Below are 22,915 nucleotides of genomic sequence, written 5' to 3' on the forward strand. Positions count from 1 at the left end.
AGCCCTGGGACTGCGTGGTCTTGGGCACCGGCGTGCGTGGAGCAGGTGGGGCGGCCCCGGTCCGCGGCGCGCCTGTGCGGTGAGACACGTTGCGGGGCCGCAGGGTGACACCGGGCAGCGGCGGTGACCAGACGGGCCGCACAGGTGCCAGCGGAGAGCCGAGACCTCCCGAAAGAATTGCCCCTACCACCCCCGGGAGGGAGAGCAACGCCCTTTGTCCCCCAGGGAAGGGGCACGGGGAAGCGGCGACTTGCGCGCTCCGGGGCCTCTTGGCGCGCGCCCCGCGGCGGCGTCTCCATCACGCGTCGCCGGCTCGTCTCTCCCTGCAGCCGGGGCGGGGGTCGCGGGTCCCGGAGCTAGGGGCCGTGGGCGGCGCGGGGAAAGCCTCACTCGGGTACCACGGCAACCGCGTCCAGGCAACGCGCCCCGAGCGGCTGGGGCTGCGTGCGCCCCGGGAGCCCCAACCCGGCCGGGCTGCGCGCGCTCATTGGCCGCGCCCGGGCTCCCAGCGCCCCACGCCCCGCGCCCGCGCCAGCCCCGCGCCAGTCCCGTGCGAGATCATGGGCCGCCGAGGAGCGCCCGCCCCCCGCGCCGGTGAGTGCCGCGTCCTCGATCCCCGGCCGGGCCTCCTCTGGGCTGGGGGGGGGGGGGGTCCCCGCATCCGGCGCGTCCCGCGGACCGTCGGTGACCTTGGGCGCACGCCCGGGGAAGAGAGGCTCGGGGAGAATGCGTGGGCCGGACGGTGCGTGGCCCCTGAAACCAGCAGCGCGCAGGGGCGAAGTTGGGCACAAGCACAACTGGCATTGCATGTTTGCGGGGGCTGGAGGTGGCTGCATGAGAGCAAACCAGCGCACCATAGTGTGTGTGTGTGTGTGTGTGTGTGTGTGTGTGTGTGTGTGTGTGTGTGTGGTGTGTGTATGAGTGGGTGGTGGGGGCGGCGGGGAGCTGCACGGAAGGAGTGTGGGACTTGCTGGTCGTTCGACCCTTGTCTTAGGGGAGCGTGTGACCTTGGGCGCTGCACCCCTCTGGCCCCTTCCCTGCCCTTTGGAGGCGCTTGGGCTGTTCCCATGGGCTGTTTGCAGAAAGGGCTCCCAAGAGCCGTCTACAGCTAACGGACATACTAGGTTCGACCCTGTAGACTTTCCATGGACTGGTTTCCAAAGGGGCCAGAAATGCTAGTTTTAGGCTGATGGTGCAGTCGTGGGTGGTCCAGAGGCTGGCTTCTCCAGATGCCGGCGTTAAAAGACCTTTCTGTGCTTTCAAAGTCACGAGCAAGATCAGAGCTAGCACTCCTGGGTGTTTCTTTCCTGTAGTTAATCTAATAGGAAACTTTGTATTTGAACAGGTAAAATTAAAACGCAATAGTGGCAGGCAGCAGCGGATGAAATGAGTCATTTCTTCAATATGCAAATGTGTGTGTGTGTGTGTGTGTGTGTGTGTGTGTGTGTTCATGCTCGCCTGGCTGCATTCACGCCCTCATCTTTAAGTCTGTGTGTGTCAGTGTTAGAAATACTGTCAGAGGAGTAACCAGAAATAATGCTGGAATTACTTGAACCTGCACAAGTGCAGAGCACTCAGACAGCTTGCTCTTTAGATAAGAGTGGATTTGTGGAAGGAGATCTGTTCTTCACCCAGAACCTTCCCCAGGCTGTACACCATGTGGGCTTTCTGGCCCAGCTGTGGGGTGTGTGTGGGACAGGGGGTGCCCCTGAGACCAGTGGGCTGACACCTCTTCTATTTTTAGCCTTGGCTCTTGCTAAAAAAAGACAGAGAGCAGGCCCCATCTAGAGACAGCTCCATTCTTAAGCTCGCTCTTCCTAGGAGAGGGAAGGAAGGAATTGTTCGGATCCTCTCCCTGGTCACTGGGATACTCACTCTAGTCTGGTTTGCTTTGTACAGAAATGTGGGCAGGGAAGATGAAAATGTCAGTGTTAATGAATAAGCTTCTGCATGCATATTTACCTCTGGTTTAATCATCTTGAATGGCTTACGTGTTAACAATCTGATAACTCAGAAAAATCCCCGGCACCCAGGAATTCTACCACCAGCTCCACCAGGCTCTCATGAATCACACCCACTAACAAACTGCTCATCCTGCTCTCCGCCGTGTGTTTCCCGTCTCCCACCTGCCTTCCACTTACTTTCTGCCTTTCAACCTGCGGCCATGTTCCCATGTTTCCACGTTTCTTCCACCCCTTTTCCAGCTCCAGAGCCTGTGTGAACCACCTGCTCCAGATCTCTCTGCTCAGGTCGTGCTGGAATAGGGCTGCGGCCACTCTCTCTGCTTGGGGCCACCCCAGAAGTGCCAGCCATGGTGACCCAGACAGGTTCTTGTCCTCAGGCCAGGCTGCTTGCCGTGGGCCCATGGGCTCCTCCTCCTCTCGGTCAGCACTTGGTCAGCCTGGGAGCTACTCAGAATCTCTGGGGCATCTCAGGGAAGGGGGCCAATGGGGATTTTTACACTCCCTTAAACCTGCAAAGTGGTTACAACCTGCAAATCCCTATTTTAATTTTTTTTCTTTTTGGGTCACACCCGGCAATGCACAGGGGTTATTCCTGGCTCTGCACTCAGGAATCACTCCTGGCAGTGCCCAGGGGACCATATGGGATGCTGGGAATAGAACCCGGGTCGACCGCGTGCAAGGCAAACGCCCTACCCGCTGTGCTATTGCTCCAGCCCTGCAAATCCCTATTTTAAGGACAAACCCCCAAAGGAGGGAGAGATAAACGAAGCTGGCCCATGATTCCAATGGACATCCAGGCTTGGAATCATCTGACTTGGATGACACAGGAATATCCACAAAGTGCTCCCAGTTGATTCTCTTCTCTGTTTCATCTCTCCTGGAGACCCTAGGGTTTATGTTGAAGCTCTGTTCTTTGACCTTGAAGTACTTGAAGGTCCTTGACATCATCTCCCACAATCTTCGTTTCCACTTTGCTTCAAACTGTTCACCTCATAGACTTATTCAATCCCGGGAGGGTTTATTTATTAATTTATTTGGGCTTTTGAGCCATACCTGGTGGTGTTCATAGTTCCCTCCCGGCTCTATGCTCAGGGAACCCTATGTGGTGCTGGGGATTGAACGGGGACCTGCCACATGCCAGGCCAGCACCTTACCTGCTGTGCTCTCTCCCGTCCTGGGGGACCCCCCTTCAAGCTCTGAAACTTGAATGTTGGCTTGCTTAGCTGAATCTTTGCACCCCTGGAGTCCACTATCTGTCTCGTGGTTGTTGTTCCCTTCATTTGTCACTCCCTTTGTGACCCCCTTTCTCCACTTGATGTGCATGTGTGTTTCCAGACACCTCAGTCCCCTTTGTCTTAACCTGCTGGACTTCTCCTATTCCACTTCTCAGTCCCAGACCACCCTCAATATCTGCTTTTATCTTTCTCAGCCAAATTATCCAGGAGAAAATCACAGACTTTCCCAAATGGTTCCACCACCCAAGTTGTGCTGACTCTGATTCACCTACGTTTTATCTCTTGAAGATAAAAGAAAAGCCCATTCTTTTAGAAAGTTTGTTTTGGGCCACACCAGTTGTTCTAAGGGCTTACTCCTGGCTCTGCATACAGGGAACACTGATGGTAAGCTTGAGAGACCATATAGGGTGTGAGGGATTGAATCAGGGTTGGCTGTGTGCAAGACAAGTGTGCTATTTGCTGTACAGTTACTCTGACTACTTCTTATTTATTTATTTTTGGACTCATGATTGAGTTCCATAGCCAGGGCAAACACTCCCATTCTTCAGCTTCCAGTTTCCTTTCTGGAGAGGCTTTTTCGGCTGATGAGACGAAGAGGGGCTGGAGTGATAGCACAGTAGGGAGGGTGCTTGGCCTGCATGTGGACAACCTGTGTTCGATTCCCAGCATCACCAGCAGTAATTCATGAGTGCAAGCAGGAGTAAGCTCTGAGTCATGCTGCATGTTCCCCCCCAAAATGAAGAATGTTCATGGGTACATTTGACTGCCCCTTAATGTAAGTCCCCCTGCCTGCTTCTCCCCTCCCAAGTGTTTGTTCTTGTCTGGATTTGTCCTTTTTTGATTTTTCTCTTTCTCAGAGAGAGACCATACCTCCCAGTGTCCCCCCAGGCTGCAGCCCGGACCCCACAGCCTCGTTCCCTGGACTCTCCCCTCCCCGTATCTGTGGGAACTTGCTCCATCAGCGCTTTCCTCTCTCCCCTTTCCTCGGGCCTTCCTCACTCTTCCCAAATCTCACTCACCCTTTCTACAAGTCACATATTTTTTTAATGGTGGGGGTGGGGTAAGTAAGGGATTTGGTCCATACCCTGGCAGTGCTCAGAACATTCCAGGAGGTTCTGGGGCTGGGCCCAGATCCAGGCCGTGTGCTGTCCCCGCCTGGTTGTTCTGAGCGTGAGTGCCTGGCGCTGAAGACAGCCTCCATGCAGGGGTCCTGTGCCAGGTCACCAGGGACTGAGCCATCCAGAGGTGGACCCCTGGCTCCCCATGCTGAGCCTGTGGGGTGTGGGTGTGGGGCAAGGGAGTGAATTCAAAGTCTCAGAGTCTAGGGGGCCATACTCTTTCAGGGGTGTCCTGGCCATAGAGTCCAGGCCTTGAGCTCTGGGCTCCTCCAAGCCCCTGGTGAGCTGAGGCCCCTAGGGGCCCTGTGCCCTCTCCCAGCTTCTCGCCTGGGCCCAGCTACACCCTTCCATCCTGAGCTCCCTGTGCCTCACCCCTTTTTTGTCCACTTCCCTGTCGCGGTCCCCCCCTGCTCCCTCCCTCTCATGTGGCCCTGCACTGTGAGCCCAGACCCAGGTCCCTTCGAAGAGCTGGTGCCGTCCCCAGGGGCCCTGTTCACCTGGGGGCCCGTGCCCCAGGTACACAGGCTCCAGGCCACCTGCTCGACACACATGTGCGGGTGTGAGACCCTGAGTGCATGGGTGTGAGACTCTCTCATGTTGGGTTGTGGTATCCGCCCCCCTCCAGTGTGCGGGTGAGACCCCGAATGCAGGTGAGACCCCGTGTGTGGGTGAGACCCCGTGTGCGGGTGAGACCCCGTGTGTGGGTGAGACCCCGTGTGTGGGTGAGACCCCGAATGCAGGTGAGACCCCGTGTGCGGGTGAGACCCCGTGTGTGGGTGAGACCCCGTGTGTGGGTGAGACCCCGAATGCAGGTGAGACCCCGTGTGTGGGTGAGACCCGAGTGCGGGTGAGACCCCGTGTGTGGGTGAGACCCCGAATGCGGGTGAGACCCACCTTCGCCTGGTCAGGCGGATGCCCGCAGGTCCAGCACAGGCCTCTCTACAGTCGCGCCGACTCTGAAGGTGCTGTGGGCAGCTCCAGCAGGATGATGGATTGTGGGGCCTGTTGGATTCTAAGGAGAGAGAAACCCTGAGGTCATCCCCAGAGGGCTGGGCCCAAGCAGCAGCTTCTGGCTCATGAGCCGGGTCACCACCGGGCCCCTCCCCGGCTCTCCTTCCCCTCCTCTCTCTGCCCGCCTCTGCTGTGCTCCCTAACTTCTCAGCCCCCTCGCCATTCTCCCTGGCTGGAGGGTAATGTAAAGAGCAAACAAGGGTTCATTTTGGCTACTCAGAGACCTTGTCACCACCTCTGCTCAGGTGATGCCCCAGCTCCCTGGTCACACCTCCTGCTCTGCTGCATGGTCTTGTACTGAGTTCCCCCCTCGTGGCTCCGTGGCTTCTGGTCCTTGCAACGTGGTGTCATTGGTGATGATCAAATGGCTAATGTGACAGCATCTTTGGGGTACCCCAGGACGGTGACCGAGATTAAGGAGGCATCAAAGGCCCTCTTCAGGGGTGGGGAGATAGTACCGTGAGTAGGGCTCTTGCTTTGCACGTGGGTTCAATCTCTGAGGACCACCAGGAGTAAATTCTGAGTACAAAGCCAGGAGTAACCCCTGAGCACTGCTGGGTGTGGCCCCCAAACAATTACAAACACAAAGTCATCTTCATTGTCTCTGTCAGCACCAGCTGTGTTCCTTGAGGTGAGAGTGAGGCTTAGGGGATTATTGGTTGTATCAGGCAGCAGAATTGCCCCCAGCTTGCTTGGCTGCTGGGCACTCTTCCCCCTCCAGAAAGCTTCTGTGTGGAATGTTCTCTCTGGAGAGAGTAGCTGGAGAAGTGAACGCAAGATATTCGCGGCCCAGCTCGGCTTCAGTAAGAAGCGTGCTCATGTGGGAGAGAGTGTGGGGGGTGCCTTCACATTATGGAATTCTTAACATTGTTGAACCGGGAAGATGTTATTCAGAAACCATGGGTGCCTGCAGCTTGGGTTTTGTTTATTTCAGATCCCCTTTCCTCCCCGCTACATTTTTAATTATCTCTGGGGGAGCTCTGGAGTCCTCCCCTGCTCTGGCGAAAATAGTTCTAAAATGCAGGCGCTGAACTCAAGTCAATTCTGCAGAGGAGTCTTGGGGACAGTGCTCTGTGGGGAAGCCCGCCTCGCCCTGCCTGTCTGAGAGGCGGGTGTCGCTCCTTCCTCTGAGTCTGCCCCTCCCTGGCTCCTTCGGGCAGAATCCGCCCGCCCCGCCTTCACCTGATCCTTGGAGCCTGGGGGCCGGGGGCAGGGAGTTTAGTAGGTGGAGTGTTTACACCAGCTCTTATAATACTTCTTTTTTTTTCTCTGTTCTAGTTGTTGCGTTTGGCACATTCCCCTTTATAGAATTTGGGCATGTGTCTCCTCTAATGCTAGAAAGAATAATTTGCCAAATATAGCTGTTGTTCATCAAAAAAGCACCCTAAAACTCATACCAAGACACCACCTATCCTGTGGGTGCTGGGCGTGATAGTGGACAGCATGGCAGACCATGGCCCTGGGCTCAGCCTGTCCCTGGCAGGTGATAAGAACCATAGGTCTCAGTGGACTAGAACAAAACAAGAAAATGAGCAAATAGTTGTGGGTGTCGGTGAGGAGTTGCAGTTCAGAGTTGCAGATGCGTCTGTGGCCCCTGTTATCCCTAAACAGCTCAGTTTGGGAGACAGAATCCACGGAGTGTTCAAGTAACAATAGGAGACTTAAATAGCATGTCAAAATAGCTGTTATTAATAGATGGGAACAAAACCAATCTGTTTCTCCCCCCTCCCCCCCACCCCCAGGGGTTCTCTTTATAAAAAAGTGAGCTTTTTGGGGGCCGGAGTGATAGCACAGCGGGTAGGGTGTTTGCCTTGCATGCGGCCGACCTGGGTTCGATCCCTGGCATCCCATATGGTCCCCCAAGAACTGCCAGGAGCAATTCCTGAGTGCAAAGCCAGGAGTAACCCCTGAGCATCGCTGGGTGTGACCAAAAAAGCAAAAAAAAAAAAAAAAAAAAAGTGAGCTTTTGAGCTGTGGCTAGTGAACTGAAGCCACACGGGCGGCTGTTCTTGGGCCCTAGAGGTTCCATGTGGGTCCAGCTGGACCTGAGAGAGCTTCCTTGAATGTCACAGGCTTCATGGTCTCATCCTCTGTCAAGGGGAGTTTGGCACTGACTGGAAGTCAAAGAGTTGGGGGAAACTCAGAACTCTTGGTTCTGTTTTTATTTGTAAATGGGTCAGAAGTACAGGCCCTCCCCATCGTCCTGTGTCTTCAGGCTTCCTTAGGAAAGAGAGAGCAAAGTACACAGGGTCTTACAAAGAGCAATCAAGCCACGTTTTGCAAAAGGCACCAGAACTCTCTGCCTTGGGCCGCAGGGAAGGGACTCGCCCTGGAACTGCAAGCTTTGGAATGAGGTGCTGACAGACAGCACCCACTCATGGCCCCTGGAACAGAGGGGCTGGTGCCTGCCCTCCTTAATTCTCTGCAGTTTGGGCTTCTCACTGTTAGCCACATGAAACTTCCCGAGAGAACAGTAGCATGTGGGGAGTTGTTCAATAGAGTTTCAGTTCCAGAGGTGAAAAAGTTCTAGTGATCTCTCACATGACAACGTGCAATAGTTAATACTGCTCTACTGTGTTCTTAAAAATATTTCAGGGTGGGGGCAACCGTAGTCCTATGGGCAGGGCACTTGCCTTGTACATGACTGATTGGGTTCAGTCCCCAGCTCTGAGCTCTGCAAAGATTGATCCCTTTGCAAAAACATAAAGAATTTCAGGAGTCAGAAAGATAGAACGGGGGTAAGGCACCTGTTTTGTATGTAGCCAAGCTGGGTCTGGTTCCCTTTCACAGGATAGAGGCCCCCAAGCTCTGCCAAGAGTGAGCCTTGAGCACAGGGCCAGAAGTAACCCTGAGTACCACTGGTCGTGTCCCCACTCAATTCCCCCCCTAAATTCAAATGATAAATGTCATGTTATATTTAGTTTTAATCTACATTGAAAAAATAATGAACATCATATTTAGATCTGAGTCATATCATCCTCTGGTCCTGGTTCAGGACCAGACTCGTCTCTTGGTTTTGATAGAAACAAATGGGTAATTTCTGTTTTCTTTCTTTTTCTTCTTCTTCTTTTTTTTTTTTTTTACTTTTTCCTCATTGGTTATTCAAGTTTTCACTTGAATTTTTGTCATTTTGACTGGGACTGTGGCTCAGTGGTAGAGCACTTGCCTTGCATGTGTGAAGTGGTAGGTTTAATCCCCATGCACCTCCCAAAATAAATGTTTGTTGTCATGAAAATAGTACCCTTATTCAAATCTTTTGAGAAGGTGGAAAGAATAAAATTTTTTTCATTCTATTTATGTTTTGATTTATTTCCTTCCACTACTAAAAAAAAGCCAAAACATTATTACATAATGCTTTCAGCACTGGAACCTTACATACTCTTCCCTGTGGGAGGCTGAGGAACTTTCTCGGTGTTGGCTACACTATTAACATATGGGGGTAGGGTCTGAGCACAGGTAAAAATGTCATTTGCTACTGAGGAAGGTTTTGGGTATGAGAATTCTCAGTGTCTTAGAGGCCGTGGAAGGCCTTAGTCTCCCTTCTTGGATGACTTATCCAGATCAACTTCATAGTCGTAGTCCAGCTATGCCCCTATGTGCTAGTCCAGGCTGCCTTTTGCAAAGTGAGTCCTCTGGTCTTCAGACTTGGACAGAGGCACTGGAGAGATGTACAGCAGGTAGGGACTTGCTTTGCTTGCAGCAGACCCAGGCTCAGTCCGTGGTATTCATATGGTCCGTGGAGCACAACCAGAAGTAATTCCTGGTGAAGAGCCAGTAGTAACCCCTGAGTATCATTTGGTATAGTTCCCAAACAAACAGCTACAAACAGCAGCAACAGCAAAACCAACTCTGGCAGACGTAGGGAAAGTGGAACTCTCTCTCTCTTTTCATTTACTTTCTTAATTTGTTTATTTTTTGTGGGGGGTGGTGGGGATATAGCCACACCCAGCTGTGCTCATTCCTGCCTCTGTGCTCAGGGATCTCTTCCGATAGGGCTCTGGGGGCCGTATGTGGTTCTGGGGGTCCAACCTATGCTGGTTGCATGCAAGGTGAGTGCCTTACTGTCTATTCTGTCTCTGTAGCCCACAGGAGCTCTCTCTCTTTCCCTCCCTCCCTCCCTCCCTCCCTCCCTCTCTCTCTCTCTCTCTCTCTCTCTCCCTCTCTCTCTCTCTCCCTCTCCCTCTTTCTCTTTTTCTCTTTCTCTGTCTCTGTCTCTGATTCTGTTAGTCTCTCTTTTTGTTTTTGGACCATACGTGGTGATGATTGGGGGTTATTCCTGGCTCTTCAACCAGAAATTACTCCTGGCAGTATTTGGGACCCATATAGGATCCCACAGATTGAAGCCGGGCCAGCTGAGTGTAAGCGAGCACCCTGCCTGCTGTCCTGTTGCTCTGGTTTCTGGGAGCCGTCTCTTACAGAGACAGACTGAGCCCACTTAGCTGCACTCCCCCGCTCTGCGCTCTGTGGAAAGCTCCTGCTATGAGTGGTCTTTCTTCTGCTGCCTCTTCCTTTGGCATGAGTCATCTCTAGCTTCCACGGTACAGCCCTCGCCCTTCTCTTTCACTGAAAACAAATCATCTGCCTAGACACCAGCTATTTACACAGAGGAATTCCTGCAATTCTGTGCAGGGATGGGGTGTGGGGAGCAGCATTAAAAAGAAAGGCAAATCCAAGGAGAGAAGTGTCTGTGGAGGTCAGAGAGGAGAGTGAAGGTAGGCGGATGAGGAGTGGCTGTCCTTGATTGCGAATGTTTTGGCTTCTCTCTCGATAGCACTAAGCATGGTGATCTTCTTGCCCTGGGAAAGAGGAGCAAGATGGGGCAGGTGTGCCAAGATGGAGTTGCAGCATTTAATAGGGGCCCTAAAACTCTTATACTGAACCATTTGCATGCCTTAGTTGTGGGGCTTTGGAGCAAAGCTGCTTTCCAGACCCTGGAGATAATTCTAAATAGTAATATATATACGTACAGTCTCCAGGCAGGGGAGATAGCACAGTGGGGAGGGTGCTGACTTTACATGTGGCTGACTCTGGTTCATTCTCCACATCCCATATGGTCTCTCGAGTCCCACCATGAGTGATTCCTAAATATAGAACCAGGAGTAAGACTTGAGCACAGTCAAGTCTGGCCCCCAAAACTAAGTAACCCAACAACAACAATAATAGGAAGTCTCATCTTATTCTTTTAAGAAAAGAAACAGCCCCTTCCTATGTTAACTAGCATATGAATATTTTCTGTTGATGATCATAATAATGAACTAAAGCAATAGCGCACAGCGGGTAGGGTGTTTGCCTTGCACTCGGCCCACCCGGATTCCATTCCTCTGCCCCTCTTGGAGATCCCAGCAAGCTACCGAGAGTATCCCGCCCACACGGCAGAGCCTGGCAAGCTACCTGTGGCATATTCGATATGCCAAAAACAGTAACAAGTCTCACAATGGAGACGTTACTGATGCCCGCTCGAGCAAATTGATGAACAACGGGACGAGAGTGCTACAGTGCTACAGATCATAATGATGACTATTTAAAATTGTTGCCCAGGACCTGGCTGGGAGTAGTTTAAGGGGCAGACTCCATGCAATTACTAGGTCCTGGGTTTGACCCCTAGCAGTGTCTGTTCTCTAAGTACTGTGGGGAGTGGTCCTGGTGGTCCTCAGGACCTCTGGGGAAACCCCTCTCCCCCAACCAAATCCACTTAGAGAGCTGCATGTACTCTTTGAAGCAGATATGCCATGTTCTGATGAACATGGACATATTTTGGGGGGTTCTGGGGGGGCCAAACTTGATGGTACTCAGGGCTTACTCCTAGCTGTGCATTCAGGGATCACTGCTGGCAGGGCTCAAGGAACCACAGATGGTTCAAGGATCAAACCGGGGTCAAATGTGTGCAAGTCAAGTGCCCTAATTGCTGTATAATCTTCAGCTCTATTGTTGGGCATTTGATCAATCACTTTTTAATAGAAATTCTAACATTTGGGTTATATCACATGTTTAGGGTAGATATTTGCTATAAGGATAGAGATTGGATCAAAACTAGTTACTATTGCCCCATAATTCCAATTTGATGATCCCCGAATGTATGATCCCTTGAACCTAAGGAAAGATTCATTTATATGAGTATGCTGATTGCCCTCAAGGTCTCTACATGTTTGTTTTTTATTTTTTTAAGTGAGGTCAGAAGGAAGTACTTTTATTTAGTTTTTTAACAATGTAATGAACCATGACGTTTAAGAAGCAAAATATCATACAGCCTATGTGTCTTACCCTGTGTATCCCACTAAGAGATAAATTAGTGACACTGATTAGGTATTTATCATTTCTGTAATCAGCTTTAGATATTACAGATTTGCATATTTCAAGCATTTATAAAAATATCATATTATGACAGCAAATATATTTCTGTAGGGAGCCATTTTACCTTACTGATCTTATCCTGTCACTATTTGTTTAATCACTAGCTAACCCCATGCCACACCTAGCAAAGGTTGCCACTCCTAATCTTACTGATCTTATCCTATCAGCATTTGTTTATTACTAGCTAAATCCCGTGCCACACCCTGCATTTCTGTTGGGGGTCCTGGCACCACCTCCTCCCAACAGGGAGGTATAAATACTGTAACTGCCATAGAATAAAGGCCTTTTCTCCCTCCTCCGGGCTCTGCGTCTGTTCTTTCAGCTGTGCCCTACGAAGGGTTCTCCCTGCTGAACAGAACGAGACCTCTACATCGACTTCCACATATTTCAATTCTTCTACTTGACTTTTAGTTAATATATTGCTGCACTTTATTCACATTGGCACTTTCAATTCTAATTCATTTATTCCTACAAATGTTTTTTATTGAATGAGTGTCATGTATTAACCATTCACTGCCTGCAGCGTGCATTTAGCCCTCCTTCCTCCACGTTTACACTTAGAGGTGGAGCTCCCTTAAGTGTTCTTGTGAATGCCAACTGTGGAATACACGTAAGGGTGTTTTGTTAGAGGTGTATGTAAGAGTATGTAAGAGGTGTTTAGGTAGTATGTGTACAATATTAAGGAATATGGTTTTGATGCACACAGTAACTCCTCACAACCAATATGCTCAAGTTTTCTTGTGTTTTCAGCTCTTCTGACAAAGCAGATTTATACAATATTGAAGCTCTTGTTTTAACTTCAATATTCTTTTTGGTTGTTTCTAAGCAAGACGACCGCTTAGAAATGTGTTTGATTTCTTCAAGTTGTATGATAAAATGAATGCCCTTATCCTCACAGCAGAGGGAGGCCCTGTGTGATGGGGTCAGCGTCTCCCAGGGCTGGCTGACCCCAGATCACCAGACCTGCTGGTCTGCCGTGGTAGGGGTCTGAGCAAGTCCCACGTCCTTCACACTCAAGGAGCGACTCACAAAGGCCTGGGCTACAAAGGCCTGGGCTTCTGGAGGCAGCAGCCCTGAGGCCCATTCAGGAAGACACTGATCTCCAGCATCGTGCTGTGATGTTCCCCATCAGCCATCTGAGGGTTAGATGTCTGAGCAGTCAGGGAAGTAGGAGATTTCCAGGTGCCAGCAGACCAACATTCTGCAGTTTGTTGGTGCTCATCAGAGGAACACATCCCAGAGTTCCAGGGTTTATTCCTGCTCTGCGCTCAAGGGTTATGCCTGGCAGGTCTTAAGGGACCATACATGGTACTGGGATTGAACCTGGGTCAACCAATTGTAAGGCTTTACCCACTGTATTATCACTCCAGTCCCTGACTTGAAGTTATTTTTATTAAAATAACATTGCATTATAACATTACATAAGTTTTATCTGTTGCTGACTTTTTAAAAGTCGCCTCTATTGTTTCACAAAACAAAGAAAACCCAAAGACCAAAAGTGAAACTAAATCATGATTATAAATGTCCATCAATAATGGGAAGCTTAACAATTTTGGTAGATACATTACAGGAAATATAAAACAAGCATTCAATATTGTGATGTGCTACAATTCAGCAATACCACACCTGGGCCGTATGGATCTGAAAACACAAATTGGAAAGGTTATTAGCACCCTTGTGTTCAATAGCAGAATTATTCACAATAATCAAAACTTAGTATACATTTAAATGCCTATTAATGGCTGAGTGGATAAAGAAGTTATGACACATTGAGATACTACTCTGCTTTATCCACTCAGAATACTGAGTGGATAAAAAAGCTATGACACATATTTACTCATTGGAATACTATTTATTTATTTATTTATTTAGGGTCACACCGGCGATGCACAGGGGTTACTCCTGGCTCTTCACTCAGGAATTACCCCTGGCGGTGCCCAGGGGACCATATGGGATGCTGGGATTTGAACCCCGGTTGGCCGCGTGCAAGGCAAACGCCCTACCCTCTGTGCTATCACTCCAGCCCCTGGAATACTATTTAGAAAAGATGAAGACATAGACTGGGTGCTCAGTGGTGGAGAGAATGCCTCAACATATAAGGCACTGCAAAAAAATTTTTACCATCTAAAGTATATCCTGCCATTTGGAACAAAAATGGATGAAACTGTATTGTTGTTTTTTTCTTTTGTTTTTTGGGCCACACCTGGCAGTGCCCAGGGCATACTCCTGGCTCTGTGCTCGGGGATTCCTCTTGGGGGTGTCCACGGTGCTGAGGATTGAGCCAGGGCTGGTCATGTGCAAGGCCAGAGCCTCTCCCTTGGTTGTCTATCCAGCTGCAGGTGGGTTAAACAAGGCGATAGGCTCGGTGAAACAGAGCTCAGTGGAAGACAGTGGTGTGGTTTATGTACACGGTTTAATTCGCACGGAGTACAAACAGTGGAAGCATGTGAAAGACCCAAATCCCACCAAACTCTAACTCCTAGACTTAGTGAAGACACTGTTGGCTGCCAACAGGAACGGAGGGTGGAGGAAGGGAGAGGCATCCAGTGACAGCACTGGAACCTGGGTGGGGACAAAGGCAAGAAGTGAGCCAATGAAGATGAACAAATATGCTTTGAGGAGTTGTGAAAAGGGACAGCGGAAGGAGGAGAGAAGGAAATGGAGAGATGAAATCGTGCAGGTGAAGGAAGAGAGATGGCACTGGAGGAAGGGGAGAAGAGCTGTGGAGAGGAGGGGAGGTGAGAGAGAACTAAAGGGGCCTTGGGAGAGGGAGAGTGGACTCTCACTTCCCTCCTGCCAGCCCAGGTCTCTGCCTGTGGGGGTCCTGCTCTGGTCTCCTGCCTCCCGCCTGCCCCTCTCAGCCTGCCTTTCCCCATCCTGGATGAATCCTCACACCCAGCACACCTCCTGTCCCACCAGAAAGTTCCTTCCTGGCCTTTGACCAGCTTTTACCTGCCTTTCTTAGAGGGGCCTTCAACTGTCCTTGTCTCTGTCCTTCCACTCTTTTGTTTTGGGGGTCCCCACCTGACTGTCCTCAGGGTTACTCCTGGCCTGTGCTTGTGGTGAGAGACTGTCCTGGTGCTGGATGCACATGGATTGGTATATAAGGCAAGTGTCTTTTCCTCTGTACTATCTCTCTGGTCCTCCTTCCTGGTACACTCTATTAGTTTTGTTTGTTTTTGTTTTGGTGCCACACCCAGTGGTGTCAGGCCTTACTCCTGGCTCTGTGCTTCAGTATTACTTTTGGAAGTACTTGGGGGACCACATGGGAAGGAAGGGGTCAAACCCGGGTCTGTTGTGTTCAAGGCAAATGCCCTACCATCTGTACTATCATTCTGGCCCCCTCCACTTTATTTTTAAACTGTAAAGTAATAACCTTCCCCTGGGGGCCAGAGCGATAGCACAGCGGGTAGGGCGTTTGCCTTGCATGCTGCCGACCCGGGTTTGATCCCCGGTATCCCATATTGTCCCCCAAGCACTGCCAGGAGTAATTCCTGAGTGCAAAGGCAGGAGTAACCCCTGAGCATCACTGGGTGTGACCCAAAAAGAAAAAAAAAAAAAAAGAAAGAAAGAACCTTCCCCTATTCTGCCTCCACCAAATTTTTTTTGAGCATTGTATAACTGAGACTTAAACCTGAAACTTTTGTAACTTTCCACATGGTGATTCAATAAAAAAAAAAAAAAAAAAAAGATAAAAAAAAGAAAATATTACCTTAAAAAAACCCAAATTATAGTGATTTTATTCATAAATGCTTTGCCTATTTAAAAATAATCTGGACATAACATTACATAACAGCACTGTATTTTAATAATAAATTGATATTAACTTAATTTCTAGATGATTGGTATTTAATTTTTCAGTGAAAACAATCAGATGTATTAAATTTATCTACCTTTTACATTAAAATAATATTGTAGATATTTCTCTCCAGTGTCATTCCTTATGAAAATACAATTGGTTGGAGCTAGAGATGCAGCTCAGTGAAAGAGCATTTACCTCACTTATGTGAGGCCTTGGGTTCAATATCTGTCATTGAATATATATGTATATATATAATTTGTGGCATTTGTCTCTTTTTATCATTAAAATATCACGTACTAATATATATTTTTTCCAAATTTTAACAATCATAAGTAATTGGGCTTTATTACAACAGATAACAACATATCCTTTATACTAAAATCTTTTTTGAGGGGTCACACCCGGAGATGCACAGGGGTTACTCCTGGCTCTGCACTCAGGAATTACTCCTGGCGGTGCTCAGGGGACCATATGAAATGCTGGGAATCGAACCCCGGTCGGCCGCGTGCAAGGCAAACGCCCTACCCACTGTGCTATTGCTCCAGCCCCTACACTAAAATTTTTTTCATAAATTGCAAATTTGGGGCACTGTGATGTTACTGTTTTTATTTTTCTCTTCAATTTTTTAAGTTCTTAAACTGGAAATTGATATGATAATAGCACACAGCCCAGAGCTATCTGGCTATGTTGTGACTGGGGTCAGATCAGATTTATAAATGTACAGGAGCTGATGACTTCAGGCCAGTGTGCTAGTATTAACAATAGGAAAACACAGAAATGATTCTTTTAGAAGTTATTAAGTCTAATGCTCATTTATTTTTAATATTTGTTCATTTGTAATATGGAACCCATTGTTCAGGCAAAAAATCATGATACTAACCAAAATAAACCAAGTGACATCCCATCATCTCCACAATATTCATGAGAAGGAGCCCAGTTCCGAGCAGACCCCTATTCTAAGTTCAAGTCTTATGCACTTAGGCTGTTGGGGCTGGAGAGATGGGAGAACCAGTAGGGTGCTTGCATAGCAGATGGCCAACGCCGGTTCATCTCCGGCATCCCATAATGTGCCCTGAGCACCCAGGTATGATCCCTAAGCTCAGAGCCAGGAGTAAGTCTTGAGAACTAACTTCCTCCCTCCCTCCCTCCCTCCCTCCCTCCCTCCCTCCCTCCCTCCCTCCCTCCCTTCCTTCCTTCCTTCCTTCCTTCCTTCCTTCCTTCCTTCCTTCCTTCCTTCCTTCCTTCCTTCCTTCCTTCCTTCCTTCCTTCCTTCCTTCCTCCCCCTTTCTTCTTCCTTCCCTTCCTCCTTCACTCACTCCCTCTTACTTTCCCTACTTTCTTCTATTTTTCATTGTGTATATGCTACATCTTTCTCCATTCACTTTTTGATGAATACTTATGATGAGCTTTCATTCTTGCCTTTTGTAAACAGTGCTGCTGTGAACATAGGGGTGCACATGTCTTTTTTAATTAATGTGGCTTTTTTTTTCCCTTTGGCTGAGTACCCAGAGTGGAATTGCTGAATTACATGGCAGTTCTTTCAGTTTGTGAGGAATCTCCACCTATTTTCTTTAAAGGCTACAACAATTTAAATTCCCACCCAAAATACACAGGGGTTCTTTTTCTTCACATCTTCTCCGACACTTATATGAATTTGTCTGGGGTTTATTTTGGATGTTAACCTCTTGTCTGGTGTCTGGCTTGTGGAGATTGTCTGCCTTTCAGTAGATGACCTTTTCAATTTACTGATGTTTTCTTTTGCAGTACAGAAGCCTTTTAGTTTCATGTGAATTCATTTAGTTTATTTTTATTTTGTTTCCCATGCTGCTGAATGTAAATACCCAGACAGCATTAAGAGCAATGTCAAAGAACTTTATAATTTGTTTTTAAAATTTTTGTTGTTGTTGTTTCAGACCTTAGGTTTAAATCTTCCATCCATTTTGAATCAATTTGTGTATCTTGTGTAAGAAATCTTGTCTTGGGGGCTAGAGTGATAGCACAACGGGTAGGGCGTTTGCCTTGCACGTGGCCGACCCGGGTTCGAATCCCAGCATCCCATATGATCCCCTGAGCACCGCCAGGAGTAATTCCTGAGTGCAGAGCCAGGATTAACCCCTGTGCATCGCCGGGTGTGACCCAAAAGGCAAAAAAAAAAAAAAAAGAAATCTTGCCTTGTTTCATTCTTTTGATGGGACACTTCCATTTTCTCAGCACCTTTTACTGACAAGACTCTCCTTTCTCCATTGTAGGCTTGTATGTACTCCTGGTTTCTTTGCCATAAATTAGTTGTCTAAAATATGTTTTGTAGGTATCTTTGATTCTATTTCATTGATCTATGTGCCTATTTTAATTTAATTATTTGAGCACCATATTAAAAACACTCTTGCTGGGGCTGGAGTGATAGCACAGCGGGTAGGGCGTTTGCCTTGCATGCGGCCGACCCGGGTTCGAATCCCAGCATCCCATATGGTCCCCTGAGCACCGCCAGGGGTGATTCCTGAGTGCATGAGCCAGGAGTGACCCCTGTGCATTGCCGGGTGTGACCCAAAAAGCAAAAAAAAAACAAAAAACACTCTTGCTTTATAGTACAGTTTAAATCCAGGGAGCATGATACTGCCACAATATGCTTTTGTTCTTCCCCTCCCCCACCCCTAGGATTAAATTTTTTTGATTTAATTTTTATAAAGAAGTTCACAATATTTGATTATATTTAATATTTGAACACCAATTCCACCACCATTACACCTTCCCACCTCCCTATTTTGAATGTTTCCATCCTGAGCCCCAACCCCTGCCCCAAAGCAGAACTGAAGTAATTTATTTTGTATTGTTTGTTATGAATAAACTACTCCTGGCTCTGCACTCAGTAATTACTTCTTGAGGTGCTCAGGCGACCATATGGGATGGTTCACTCCCCTGAGTGAACCTAGGTTGGCTTTGTGCAAGGAAAATGCCCTACCTGCCGTACTATCACTTCAGCTGCTGAGATGGCCATTTTTACAATGTTGACTCTTTGCGATCAAAATGTCATTTTGTGTTTTCAATTCCTTGCAATATTATATTACTGTTTGCAATGTATAGTCAGGTGTCAGAGATATAGTACAGTAGGTAAAGCACTTGTCTTGTATGCTGCTGACCTGAGTTCTCTCCCTGGTATCTCATATGTACCATTGGAAGTAATTCCTGAGTTCAGAGCCAGAAATAACTGAGCATTGCCAGGTATGACCCCCAAACAAAACAAAATACAGTGTATGGTTCATTTACTTCTTTGATTAAATTTGTCCCTAGAGTGTTTGTTCATCTTGATATGGTCATGATGGTATTGTTTCCTACTTTTTTTTTCAGACACTTCACACGCTGCCTTTAACACATATATGCTGATCATCTGTGTCAACTCCATGTCTATTAATATGTGAATTGTGAGGGGCTAGAGAGGTAGCACAGTGGGTAAGGCAGTTGCCTTGCACATGGCAGACCTGAGTTTTGTCCTTGGCACCCAATATGGTCCCCTGAGCCCCATCAAGAGCAATCCTTGAGCACAGAACCAGGAATAAATTTTAAGCACACCTAGGTGTGGCCCTAAAACAAAAACCAAAATGAATCATGCCTTTAAAATCATTTATCTGGGCTGGAGAGATGGTACAGCAGGTGGGCTGTTTGCCTTGCAAGCTACTGACCCAGGTTTGATCCCCAGCATCTCATATGGTCCTCTGAACATTGCCAGGAGTGATTCCTGAGTACCAAGCCAAGAGTAACCCCTGAGCACTGCCAGGTATGGCCCCAAAACAACAACAAAAAATCATCTATTGGGGGCCAGCATGATAGTGTGGTGGGTAAGGCATTTGCTTTGCATGTGGCCAAACTGGTTTTAATTCCTTCCATCCCATATGGTCTCCCAGGCACCACCAGGAGTGATTCTTTAGTGTAGAGTGAGGAGTAATCTCTGAGCATCAACAGAAATCATCTAACTTAGCAGGGGAGAAAGACTATTAAATAGCTACAAATTAGAACAGAAACAATACAGGACAGAGTAGTGAGCCGAGGAAATACAAATGAAAAGACCAGTGTTTTGAGGGCTGGTGGGCCTGAGGAGGATGGATGTGTTTCCAGACAGAGAGAGGAGGCATTTCCAGAGAGCACCTGGCCAGACTGCGCCCACAGCCTTGGGCAGGCCATAGCCAAGGACAGTGGTGGTTAAGGAGGAGACGGGGCTGGCAGTGGAAGCTTATATTGACTGGAGCAGGTAAGAAGTGACCAGGTGGGCTAGACCAGAGTGATTCCCTCAGTGAGTCTGATAAGTCAAGGCCTCTTCCTGCATGGTCCTGTCGCAACCATGCGACATCTTCCTCACCCAGAATGACTAAGAATGTTAGGTTTCTGACACACAGAAGAAAGCTTCTGAAGAAAGGTTGCTCGTTTGGGCTTGTGTCTTCCATGACTGGGTCTGTGATGAAGCGTAGGTCAGCTTTTATGCTGCTATTAAGCGGTAAAGTTGGGGTGTTGGCAAGGTGAGTGTCCAGAGTCATGGTGCAGAGGTCCTGCTGGCCTGCTTGGAGAGGAGGAATCATGGCCCTTCTCCTCTTGAGGAAACTCCACTCTTTCTCATCAGCTCTTTCCTGACCCCTCAAGCTACTCCGAGGAGGAGGCTCTCTTCCTCTGTCTGTGCCATGTTTCTGCTCATCTGATTGGTTAGCCCTGACCCCACACAGTGGTTAGTTTCCAGTCTACCTTTCTCTGAAGGTGACGAGCCCCAGGAGGGAGGAGATCTTGTCTTTTTAGCTACCTAATAGATACCAGATACATGTTTTCTACTGGGCTGCTCTGCAGACCAACCTCCCAACTGAAGTAGTTGGCATCTTTGAAATGGTTAAGAGTCCGTGTTTTTAAATATTAATAGCTTCCAAACCGGCTTAATTCTATTTAGTCTAAATGGAAGAAATTATTATCTTGTTACTGACAAACTCTTGGCATCACAGTTGGCCATGAATCATTTTTTTCTTCTCTTAAGTGTAATTTGTTTAAACTCAAAATTCTTTGTCTAGGAAAGTGAAATGTTCACATTTTGAAATTCTAAAAATAACATCATTGGGGTGATGATGCCAAAACAATGGTTTCAATCAAAAATGCTTTCTGAACCCACCAACTAAATGAGAGTTAATGACTGAATCTCATCACAGTTACTAAGCATTCATTGTTTCAAGTCAGTTAACAACAGCACTGAAAAACCTAAGAGTGAAATATTTTTGAAATCCTCCAGTTTTGTTCAGATTTCAAGAGCACTGATTGTATCTTTTGGTATAAAGATTATAAAGTCCCTTCGATAAAAATATCATTTGAATAGTATATCTTATACTATAATTTTAAACTTTTAATGTTGATTTTTCCTCCCTTGGTGGATATTCTCCTAGAATGGATCTTAAACAAATCTAGGGGCAGGACAGATAGTCTAGTGAGTAAGGTACTTTCTTTGCCTGAGCCTGACTTGAGTTTGATCCCCTGCACTACATCTGGTACCCTGAGCCTGCCAGGAGTGATCCCTGAGCACAGAGCCAGGAGTAAACCCTGAGCATTGCTGGGTGTGGCCCCCAAACAAAACAAAAACAAAATTAAAAACAAAAAAGTGTTCTTCCTTTTTTATTTTTGAGCTACACCCAGCCATGCTGCAAGGCTGGGCTACTCCCTGGATTGCTGGAGGGACGATTTGGTGTTGGGGATTGAACTCTGGCCTCTGTGTTCAAAGCGCATACCCAGTCCTTTACACATCTTCCTGTCCCAGACAAGTGTTCTTAATATGCTATGGAATTTGCTAATTTTTTTGAGATCAAATTTACTAAGGTAGTTACCTACAGATTTTTTACAGAGAAGTACAAAAATCCAATAAACCTGTTAAAGAATCCATCACACGTTTATAAAAGTGATTTCTTAAGCTGGAGGTGCAAATATGGATGAAAGGCACGCAGAAATGCCTTTGAACAGTCGCTGTTGATCTGTCTAGCATGGCTTAATGGTAATTAATTTCATAAGCATTGAAATTTTGCTTGATTATTTTCTCCTTATTTGAACACATTTGCATTTCCTAGATGAGATAAAAGGTCTTTCATCAAATAACTAAGCTTTGTCAGCTTCATTCGCATTCCACTTCATAACTTTTTTTTTTTTTTGAATCACCGTGAGAACAGTCACGAAGCTTTTAGGTTTAAGTCTCAGTTGTACAATGATTGAACACCCATCCCTTCACCAGTGCACATGTTCCACCACCAAGAACCCCAGTATATCTCCCATTTCACCCCCACCCTGCCTGTGTGGCAGATGATTTTCACTTTACTCTCTCTTTACTTGGCATATCCAGTACTCACAGATAGCTTGCCAGGCTCTGCTGCATGAGCTTGATATTCTCGGTAGCTTGCTGGGCTCTCCCAGAGGGGTGGAGGAATTGAACTCGGGTCGGCCGTGTGAAAGGCGGACGCCCAACTGCTGTGTTATCGCTCCAGCCAAAAATGTTTTGGATATGCCAAAAACAGTAACAATAAGTCTCTCAATGAGAGATGTTACTGTTGCCCGCTCGAACAAATCGATGAGCAACGGGATGACAGTGACAGTGATCTCTCTTACTTTGATTACATTCAATTTTCGACAGAAAGCCCACTATTATTATTTGGAATTGTCCCCCAACAATCAGATCTGCTGAAAAGGCATTATTAGATAATTTGTTTTTTATTGCTGATTAATGAAGAGCACATGATGTCGCATGGCCGCTATTGTGGCCGCGTGGTTTTGGAATTCTGGTATTATTATTATTATTATTATTATTATTATTATTATTGCTTTTTGGGTCACACCTGGCGATGCACAGAGGTTACTCCTGGCTCTGCACTCAGGAATTACCCCTGGCCGTGCTCAGGGGACCATATGGGATGCTGGGATTTGAACCTGGGTCGGCCGCGTGCAAGGCAAATGCCCTACCCGCTGTGCTATCTCTCCAGCCCCGAATTCTGGTATCTTAGTAATTAAGTCCAGAGGTATTTCTGCCAGCAGCTGCTATGTTCCGAGATTGGTTTGTGTGCCCTCTGGGATCATGGCCATTCAGGAGCAGAGGAGCCATTCGTGGGCGGCCGCTTAGGGTCTTGTCTGGGTGGGGAGCAGGGCCCGTTCTGCCCAGCCCCCCATAGCGAGATTTCCCACATGCCCCATCACTACAACCTTCTACCTCTCTGTCCAATTGGCTCTGAAAGGTGGTGGTCGCCATGCTGCTGCAAAGGGGAAAAGGCCGAGAGACAAAAACCCTTCCCCTCCTGGCACGGCCCGGGGCCATAGCTTAGTCACAGTCCAGAAGTATTTCTGCCAAACCTGCTGCGTTTCAAGATTGGTTTGTGTGCCTCTGGGATCATGGCCGTTCAGGGGCAGAGGAGCCATTCCTGAGCGTTTTTTTTTTGT

At 47.8% G+C, this 22,915-nt stretch overlaps 1 protein-coding gene across 4 annotated transcripts in view; it reads left to right on the forward strand.

Moving 5' to 3' along the window:
- Positions 1-459: 459 nt before the first annotated feature.
- The window catches only part of FAM81A (family with sequence similarity 81 member A), a 95,467-nt gene continuing 73,011 nt past the window's right edge, over positions 460-22,915 (forward strand). For 3 of the 4 annotated variants that reach the window (XM_055118049.1, XM_055118045.1, XM_055118047.1), the window contains exon 1: positions 460-594. The gene's annotated coding sequence lies outside the window, so the exon portion shown is untranslated. Of the gene's footprint in view, positions 595-10,020; positions 10,041-22,915 lie in introns of those variants that run through there. The other variant, XM_055118046.1, reaches the window with a different exon arrangement.

This window comes from Sorex araneus, chromosome 10 (genome assembly GCF_027595985.1).
Source record: "Sorex araneus isolate mSorAra2 chromosome 10, mSorAra2.pri, whole genome shotgun sequence".
NCBI lineage: Eukaryota > Metazoa > Chordata > Mammalia > Eulipotyphla > Soricidae > Sorex > Sorex araneus.